General features: G+C 45.3%; 1 protein-coding gene and 1 long non-coding RNA gene across 5 annotated transcripts in view; both read left to right on the top strand.

The window, feature by feature from the left end:
* Positions 1-9,935, top strand: part of CX3CR1 (C-X3-C motif chemokine receptor 1) — a 227,335-nt gene that overhangs the window by 95,700 nt on the left and 121,700 nt on the right. The gene's annotated exons all lie outside the window — the stretch shown is intronic.
* On the top strand, positions 27-5,623 carry LOC115938992 (uncharacterized). 4 transcript variants are annotated; one of them, XR_004073963.2, is made up of 3 exons: positions 27-293; positions 645-832; positions 3,960-5,623. It is a non-coding gene; the product is annotated as an uncharacterized LOC115938992 (long non-coding RNA). The 4 variants fall into 4 exon arrangements; XR_014146423.1 differs by adding an exon at positions 2,751-2,933 and having other exon boundaries at positions 27-832; XR_014146421.1 differs by adding an exon at positions 2,738-2,933 and having other exon boundaries at positions 27-832.

Raw genomic sequence — 9,935 nt, 5'->3', positions numbered from 1 at the left:
GGAAGGGGGCGGGGCGGACAGGAACGGGCTGGGCCTTCCAGGTTGGAGAACAACTCGGCAATATAATCAGAATTTCAAAGGAACCTACCCTTTAACCTAACCCCTACGCACGTAGGGAGTTGTCCTGCGGACGGGACTGCAAGGATAAATTCCTTAGGTGGCTCGTGGCAGCACTGTTTGCTGATAGACCAGACGTGACTGGGAGAGAGTAAGAGTACCAGCACCTACAAGCATGAAGTTACCATTTACCAGGGTGGGGAAGACTGCGAGGAGCCGGCCTTTCAGCCAGCGGGGTGAGGGATCAGTAGTCTGAGCTACTTACGTGGGTCAGGAGTTCAGGGGTGATAGAAATCTCAGAATTATTCGGAATTTGTAGCACAGATGTTTCCAGACGGAAACAGCTGGTGCACTTGGATTGAGAAATTTGAGGAGGGTTTAATGAAAGGGCCTTTCACAGAGGGTAGCAGGGTGCAGAGAAACCACCAGGACAAAGTAGGACTACCCCCCCCCCCCCAAGCAAGTAGCGATGGGGACTTGACCATCCATAGTTCTGTTGCGGGAAGGGTGAGAGTTGCCGGTACTTGGGGACAGACAGAGAGTGAAGTGGAGAGGACAATATCCAAACTTGTGTGATTTCCTCCAAGGAAAGGGGACTTATTTTTGAGATCCAAGTTTGGATGTTGCACGCTGACAGGAGTGGAGCGCTTCGGCAGAGGAGTGTAGCTCGTCCCTGGCAACCCTACATGGAAAACAGACATCCTGACCTCACTCTCCTCCCCCTGAACTCCTGTCTGTCTTGGCCAGCGGTCAAACCCCATGGAAAGCCAGAAAGGTCAGTCCCCGGGCGCAGAGCTGGGAGGAGAAGGGTGGAGAGTGGGTCTGGGGCAGCAAGTGGAAGAATGAGAGAACCCAGCTCAGGTGAGGGTGCTCTGCAAGGCGGGGGGGCTGGAGAAGGTGCTGCTTAGGGAGTGAATGTAGGTAGAAAAGAGGCAAAGGTCGCTGCCCTGGAGCCCTCTGATATTTAGAGATTGAGAAATAAAATAGACCCATGAAAGGATCTTCCAAAGCTGCATCGATTGAGACGCGAGAACAAGGAGAGCCATGCCCATGCTCAAGGCCTAGTGACACCACTGTGTGGAGTAGGAGAGAAGGAGGGAGGGAGGGAGGGAGAGCAGAAGGGCTGGGATATATGCTCCCAACAGGTCAAGCAGGATGAGGGATATATATGTCTGTGTGGGGGGTGTGTGTATCATGTACATAGACTGCTTCTGGAAAAAGACAAAAAGAAAAAGCCCTAGTAATAGTGCCTCTAGCAGAGACCGAGGGTAGACAGAATGAGGCCCAACTTTTTATTTTCTTTCATTTTGGGTATTTCTTAAAAAAACGTTTTTAGTTTTTATTTATTTATTTATTTTTTTAAGATTTTATTTTCTTTATTTGACTGTGAGAGCACAAGCAGGGAGGAGCCGGATGTGGATGCGGGGGCTCCATCCCAGGACCCTGGGATCATGACCTGAGCCAAAGGCAGACACTTAACTGACAGAGCCACCCAGGAGCCCCCCATTTTGGATATTTTTAACAAAGTACATGTGTGAATTTTATCAAATGGAAGAAAAAATTGTTTGTTCATTTTTTTAAAGATTCTCCCATGGCAGGAGAGAGACAATTTTATAGAAAGAGCAGATCCATAGTTTTTCCTTATAAACTGGAAGACAGTCTTGGGGTAGCACTGGGACTTGAAGAGAACCCACTGGAGCCTGGGAGGGGCGGGGCTGAGGAGAGTGTTGCTGGAAGGATCTCCTCCCTGTGTCAGTCCAGCCACCGCCTTTAGGAGCAGTGACCTCGGAAATCTGGTTTAAACTATGTTCTGTTTGCACTGTGATCCCCTCAGTGACTTGCCCTACCCCCACTCTGCACAATCCAAGACTTCAGGAAAACTTAATTCTTCACATTTCAGTAACTTTATAATAATTGTACATGTCATGCTTTAAGTATTTTCAATCTTGTATATTAAAAAAATAAATAAATCCCCTTCCTTGGAAGAAATCACACCAGTTGGATGTAGTCATCTTGGAAGAGAGTGATTCCTCATAATTCTCTCTCTGCTGAAGCTGTGCTTGGACAAGGTATTTCTTCCCTGCTGAGCACAGAATCCTTTGGATTAGAAGCATTTTTTTTTCCTTCCAGTTAAGAATCAGCTCCAAGTGGATATTACTTCAGGATTGTGCACTGATTCTTATCCCCATCGCAGATCCTGGGGACAGGAACCCAGCCTGAGGAGCCTCAAGGCCAACTTCAGGAAACTTCTAACACCTGGAGGGATGGCTATGGGAGGGAGGCTGGTGGAGGTAGCATTGGGAAGCCCATGTCCCCTCCTTTTCCTGGAGCTGCCTCCTTGGGCTGGGAGGGGGTACTCCTAGTCTAATAGACTTGAGACTTTTTGGACTCGGGGTTTCCCCAAAGGGGAGGAGCAGAAGTAGGAAGGGAGACGCCAGCCCATCTCCCCTCCTGGGCACTGGCTGGGACATGCTAAGTCTGGGCTCCACTTCCCTCTCCATCTGCCACTCCTAGAATAACTGCAATTTCTCAATATGCCCTATGCCTTTGAGTCTCTCGGTCTCTGTCCTGCTGAAAAGAAAATTCCAGAGACCTTGTCTGTGTTACATGACACTAATGATCAGTGACTACAATAGTGTCTGGCACAGTTTGGTAAACGGCATGCACGAATGCCCCAAAGGACTTTTCCACAGCTCTACCTACATTTCAAGAAGACTCCCCTGACCAGTGCTCACTACAGTCCCTGGCATCTCAGGACACGGTTCCTGGTGTTGGCGGCCTCCACCCAGTGGTGCACCGGAGCTGGCCCAAACCTCCTGGAGAGGTGCCTGGAGTGCTGCCTGGAGTGTGCCCATCTCTTCCCAACTTCTCTTGAGGTGCTGTTAGCTTGAAATCAGCCATGGTGGGAGAATTTACACTGTGGAAATTGGCAAACACTGCAGGTCTTGATTCCCTGCCCCCCCCCCCAACTCCCACCCCTCACTGGTTGGTGAACATTTACCAGCACACTACTGCCTTGGGGGTTGGTTCTGCCACTTATAAGCTCTATGATTACGGTAAGTCATGTGATCACTCCGAGCTTCACTCCTCCACAATATGGAGATTCCCATAGTATCTACCCAATAGGATGGTCTGGAGGATTCAATGTGAATATAACTCTGTAATGTGTTTAGCACAATGTTTGGCTTCTAGTAAATGTACAATACAGTTTAGTACAGACCCAGTTATCTATTGCTGCATAACAAACCACCCTCAAGATTTGGTGGCTTAATACGCATTTATTGCTCATGAATCTGTAAGATGGCGGGGACTTAGTAAAGATGGCCCATAACTGGAGAGGCACAAAGGCTGGGATCATCTGAAGCCATGTCCACTTCTATATGTAGTATTTAAAGATGGCTGTCAGGAGCCTTAGCTGGAGCCGATCAGAACACCCACGTATGGTTTCTCAAGTAATCCAGGCTTCCTTGGAGTCCCGTGACTGGGTTTTCAAGGGTGAGGGTCCCAGGAAACAGCCAGGCAGTAGCTATATCACTTTTTCTAACTTACCTTGGAAATCACACAGTATCACTTCCTCCACCTTGTAGTCATGAGAAGCAAGTCACCAAGGCGGACCCATACTTAAGGGGAGAGGAATTAGATTCCCCCTTTGGATAAGAAGAGTGTGAAAGAACTTATGGACATGTTTTTAAACCATCACAACTGTTATTATTGTGGTCCTTAGGATACTCTAGCTTCTCATAAGTGAATTATCCCACTTCTTAGCCTATGAGCTCTCTGTGGGAGGGCAGGGATCCATTGGATTCATTAAGATCCCTCTCCCTCACTGCTCCCCAAGTGAACCTAGGTCCCTGTTTGCTACAGAGTTAGTAAATGTTATAGAAGTGAATTTCTTCTTGCAGGGGCTGGCCCTGGACATTTGTGCTGCACTGGATGACACCCCTGTTGGTCCCATAGAAACCAAGGTGAAGGACCTGGAAAGGGCACAGCCAGGAGGGCAGGTGGTCTTACCCGCCGAACCATGACCCCAACAGCCTCTATTCATCCTGGGGTTGTGGGTGACCATGAGGGTAAGTTTGTGGCTTAAAGAGACTCCCTCGCAAGCCTGCTGTGAAGATGGAATGGCAAATCACTGTCTGAGAGTCAGATCATGGGCTCATGATATAATTTCTGTCTTGGTCTTAGATGTCCCAGTCTGTCAAATGGAAATAAGAAAAGGTCTGTGGGTTGGGCACTGGGAATAGATGATCATATTATTTAGAAAGCTGGGCGAGAAACCAGTTTCTTCTTCTGGAAATGGTTGACAGGGTCGCAACAGGGGGGAAAAAACAGAGAAAAATGTTTCCCCTTCTGCTGTGGACATGAATCCATCCCACAGTATCTTTGAGATCCACAGAGCTGGGATCCCAGAGAGACGCATGTATGTGTATGTATGGGATATCTGGGGAGGACTTCTTCAGGAAAGACCCAGGAAAGAAAGACCCAGAAAAACCTCCATTTCAGTGGTGGGGGCAGAAAGCAGGAACTGGACCACAAGCTGGGAGGGGCTCAGGGGAATGTGGAGGTGCAGAGCGGTCAGGCCCAGCCCCTCAGCCGCCCCATCCCTTATTCCTCAAGGTCCCTGTGTGTCACATCAGGAGTTCGGGTCAGACCCTCTAATGCAGCCCCTAAAGGCCTCCAGGCCTCCTCCTGCACTGGTTCCATCACGGGACTGGGCCTGCCTGTGACTACAGAATGACCCTCGGCTCTGGGCCTCAGGCATTTGTAAAATCAGCAGAGTCGTCTAGAGAAGACCTTCCTAAAGTGGGGCTCATGAGTCTCATGGCCAGCAGGGAATTTGAGAGAAAAAAAACGACCTTGGGCTCATTTCCCCGAGAAGCGGACCCTGAGACAAAGATGTGAGTAGAAGTGTTTCACTTGGGAAGTGATCCCATGAAGGACCAATGGAGAGACCAGGAGGTAGGGAAGGGAAGGAAACCACCACATGGTGTGTTGATGTGTGTTTGCTGCTGTGGGCAACTGAGGCTCAGTCCCACTGGGGCCTCTGGGATGCTGTGTGCAACATGCCTCGGAGAGCCCCACCCTAGTCCGCTCGGGTAAAGGGCTGCATCTGGGGCGTTAGCTCCCTGGCACTCCCAGCCTGCCCTGCGCGCCAGTTGAGCACCATCCTGTGACCAGAGAAATACCCCAGGTTCAGCATCGCATGTGTTTGCAGTGAGACGCCGTGAGCACGTGTGGGAATTGGGAGTGCCACCGGACACGAGGAGGGTGTGGCAGAGTCTGCCACACTGACAAGCAATTTTGTTTATGTACATTCCATCAGTGTGAGATAAGTGGGGCGCCTGGGTAGCTCAGTCGGTTAAGCGGTTGCCTGGTTGCCTCTTGATTTCGGCTCAGGTCATGATCTCAGCTTCCTGAGATTGAGCCTTGCATCATGCTCCACACTCAGCAGGGAGTCTGCTCGAGATCCTCTCCCTCTCCTTCTGCCCCTCCACCCTTCATTCAAATAAATAAATAAATCTTTTTTTTTTCCCCCGGCCCCTAAATAAATCTTTTTTTAAAATGTGAGGTAAGTGATGATTTCCGTACAAATCCATTACCTTGCAACGATCATCACGGTTTGGTCGGTGCCCCTGTGCTACCAGAACTTATTTGGCCAGTTCGATTCAGCTCATATTTAGTAAAGAGAGTGACATTAACTGTAGTTCAACTTGCTAAGATTTTTTTTTTTTAAAGATTTTATTTATTTGACAGAGAGAGAGACAGCGAGAGAAGGAACACAAGCAGGGGGAGTGGGAGAGGGAGAAGCAGGCTTCCCGCCGAGCAGGGAGCCTGATGCGGGGCTTGATTCCAGGACCCTGGGATCATGACCTGAGCCGAAGGCAGACGCTTAACCATCTGAGCCACCCAGGAGCCCCTGCTAAGATATTTTCAACCACATTCATGTTATTGTTTACATTCGTCATATTTCCATTTTGTTGTTAACTACGCTATGGTAGTGGGGCCCCAAATCATAAAGGTGAAACAGTAGTTCAAAAGAGGTTTGTTAAAGCAAAAAAGGAGTATTGGAAATAGTAACAAAACTGTGCAACATCAAATGCGATCATATATACCAGGGTAGATGAGTGTGTAGAAGAACATGATTTTACATAAGTGGAAAAAAAAGTGTGAATCAGAAAGACAGATGTGGGAATGGATATCTGAAAGTAGGATTTTGTTAGCTGGTAATGCATTTCCTCTTCCCTGAGGCATTGTCTATTATGAAACTTTGTCAAATAGTGGCACGAGGCCCACTGAGACATTTGCATCATCTTCACATCAGGCCTGCAAGCTAGGTAGAAAACCAATCAAATCCTTCCAGAATATGGGTGAAATAATCATGTCTGTGTGATAATGATGCATTTTGCCACTAAAGACAGAGAAAAGATCAAAACCAGAGAAGCACCATTAAAGTTATCTAACTTAAAGCGAAAACCAACACACGATTCAAACCGTGGCTTATAAATTAAATCGTAGGCTACTGGAGAAAAGCAGAGCAAGCTTTGGGCAAAATTACTTGATCAAACAACACTTTTGGATGTCACATAAAATCAGTAGCACATAGTGTGAAAGAGCAATTTCTGTCCTGAGTGAGTGCTAGCAGACAATTGGCTTTATTGTTGAATAAAACCACTTGTGGTAAGCCTTGTTCATTGTTGATCCAGAATTTATTCCATCCCTTCTTTTCCTGATAACAGATTCCTGATTTTGATCCATGCACCAACATCTCCAATCTCAGGCAGTTAATTACAAGTAGTCTAAATCAATCACGACCAGCCCATTTCCCACTTTCCCAATCTCCCTGGCTGCTATAAGAGACCACAAAACCAGTTCTGGCCAATGAAATATGCTTTGAAGTCTGCTGAGGGTATATCTATGAAAGTTTTTGTTTTTGTTTTGAATCAAATGGGCATACATGCTGGTACCCCTTTTCCCCCTCTTCCTAAATTAACTGTGGTCATGATGCCTGGTGCTGGGCCGTCATCTTGCAGATATGAAGCAACCAGCACAAGGTAAAGGCTGAGAAAATTCTAGAGACATCAGCACTGACATTGCTGAATGTCAGTGGCTGCCTACATCCAGCCTTCCTGTTACAGTACAGAAGTAAACCCCTCTATGTTTAAAGCCACTGTAACTTGGATTCTTTGGTACTGGTAGTCGAAAGCATTCCTAATGGGTGTACCCCTGATGTATCAGCTCTCCACATATTTTCAGAAAAACATGAGGGAAGCCTAAGCGATGACTCTTTGTTCTATTTATCACTAAATTCCCTTGTAAGATGAAATGAATGAGCTTCTGGCTTCCAGCTGGGGTCAGCTATGGGGACCCAGCAGGAAAAGGAGAGGGAAGAGAGTGAAAATGGGCATTTAGCCCCTTGGTTCCCTGCCTGTGAGTCTTCCTGTGTTGGATACGGTTCTTCAGCAGGGAGGGTGGGGGGCACTGGGCCTCCCAAGGTAGCCAGCCTCCTCTGCTCAGTTCTCTCCTTTCTGGTGACCATCCCCTTTCCCTTCAGGCCTGTTGATGGTAACAGCTCTGCTGTGCCGTCCAGCTATTGCAACATCCCCCGAGGGAGGTGCTCCTACACCTACATGTTTGTAAATAGTCCTTGTAAACAAGCTTTCCTAAAATCATCCTATTCTGAGTGCGCCTTTATCTGTTGGTATGCTGACTGATCTACCAGCATCAGTTCACAGATTTAAAAGAAAACACACACATACACACACACACACACACCCCTTGCATCAGAACACCAACACACATCACTGTATTCACAAAGACCGGCTGTCAGGCAACAATCTGGCTCCTGATCTCGGTATGTGTGAAAACAAGTAGCAAGAAGAGTCAATGCACTCAATTCATGGCCTCTCTGACTATGTCTCTTCAGGAACTGTGCAGAGAAATGGACAGCAAGTACAAGACACTGTTGAACAAAGTACGCTGGCTGGTGGGGAAAGATATTCACGTGAGGCTCTGAAATAAGACACGACATACAGCATGTCTCTGTGGCACCAGCAGCTCTCGGCTGTCTGTGACTAGCTCAAGCAGCAGCTCAGCCGCATGGTCAATGCCTTGATTACCCTGAACCTTTGGCTTCAGGGTGAGACTACAACCATTTTTCATGTTGAGGCTAAGATACCAAAAATTTGAAGACAGAACTGTGGTGTCAAGGCTCAGCCTTTGAGAAAATGACTCTTACGTTTGAAGATTTTCTTCTCTTGGCAGAGAAATAAATCAATATACAGGCAACCACTAGAAAAATTAGAAACAGACTGTAAACTTTCAAATCATCAGACAAAAATACAAACACATGTACGCACACACATGCATATCAAAGAAGACAAAAAAATACACATGGTAAAACAGAAAACAGAGGAAGTATTAAAATGGAAAACATAACAGAGATAAGATGACAGAATTAAAACTAATATATCAGTTATATCAACAAATGTAAGTAGATAAACCCATCCTTATAATAGAAAAAAGACTCTCACGTTGAATTGTAAAATGATCTCCTATTGTATGTTGTATAGAAGAGATGTATCTTTACCAAAATAACTTAGGAAAATTAAAAATTTAATATAAACCAAGTTATACAAGAAAATACTGGGCTTAGGCTTCAGTTACCATCAGCCAGGGTTAAATTAAAAATGACACTGTTAAATGAGGCGCAAGGAAGCTGAACGGTAGAGAGAGCAGTACCCACATTAAGAATCTAGTTTTTAGAAATCTCTATGCACCTCTATAATAAATCTCTATAGCTTCAAAGTCAAGAATAAGATATGACAGTTCAGAATAACAATATACAGATAATGCAGGTAAAAATTGGATCAAGCACAAGAGGACATTTAAATCGACCCCATCAGCTCATGACCTATCAAGAAAACAAATGGTAAGAGGGAACGTGGAGAATCTGAACGGTAATTAAATATGATTGAACTTGAGAGGCAAAAAACCCCCAGAACCTCAAAATATTAGCAAATACAAATCAACAATATCTCAAAAGAATCATCCATCATATCCAAGTAAGTTCGTCCTAGTAATGCAAATGGTTCAATAATATTAGGGAATCTCTAATAAAATAGAACATATTAACAGATCAAAGGAGAACTATATAATATCTTAATAGATGCCAAAAAGACATTTGACAAATATCCCACAACCATCCTTGCTTAAAACAACCAAACCTTAACAGACTAGCAAAATTATGTATAAATGGTATGATTGAAAATTGCACAACTGTTAGAGACAATAAGAAAATTCAGTATAGAGACACCTGGGTAGCTCAGTCGGTTAAACATCAGCCTTCAGCTCAGGTCATGATCCCAGGATCCTGGGGTCAAACCTCACATCGGGCTCCTTGCTCAGCAGGGAGCCTGCTTCTCCCGCTGCCTGCTGCTCCCCCTGCTCGTGCTCTCTCTCTCTGACAAAAAAAAAAAAAAAAGGAGGGAATTTGGATAATGGCAGTTTCCAAGGTTAATATGCAAAACATCCTTTACATTAAAAAAATACAACTTGTCAGAAAATACAATAAGAAGAAATTGCAGTTACAATAAAAGAGATAAAATATTTAGAAAAATATTTTAAAGACATCTAAGGGCCTTTATAAAGATAATATTAAAATTAGAGAGGGAAATTTCTATCCTGTGCTTTTGAATAGAAAGAACTCAATATTATAAAAATGTCAGTGCTCCATTAATCTATGAATTCAATGTGTTTTTTGGTTTGTTTGGTTTTTTTTTTTGGTCAATGTGATTCACTATATTTTTGTCTGTTTGTCAGGTGGGGAACTTGTCCAAAAAATGACATGAAGCTCAAAAAGGCAAATGAGCCAGGAATGT

The sequence above is a fragment of the Leptonychotes weddellii genome, chromosome 1 (genome assembly GCF_054177405.1).
Source record: "Leptonychotes weddellii isolate Sample4059 chromosome 1, ASM5417740v2, whole genome shotgun sequence".
Taxonomy (NCBI): Eukaryota; Metazoa; Chordata; class Mammalia; order Carnivora; family Phocidae; genus Leptonychotes; species Leptonychotes weddellii.
This window is presented reverse-complemented; position numbering and strand designations above follow the sequence as displayed.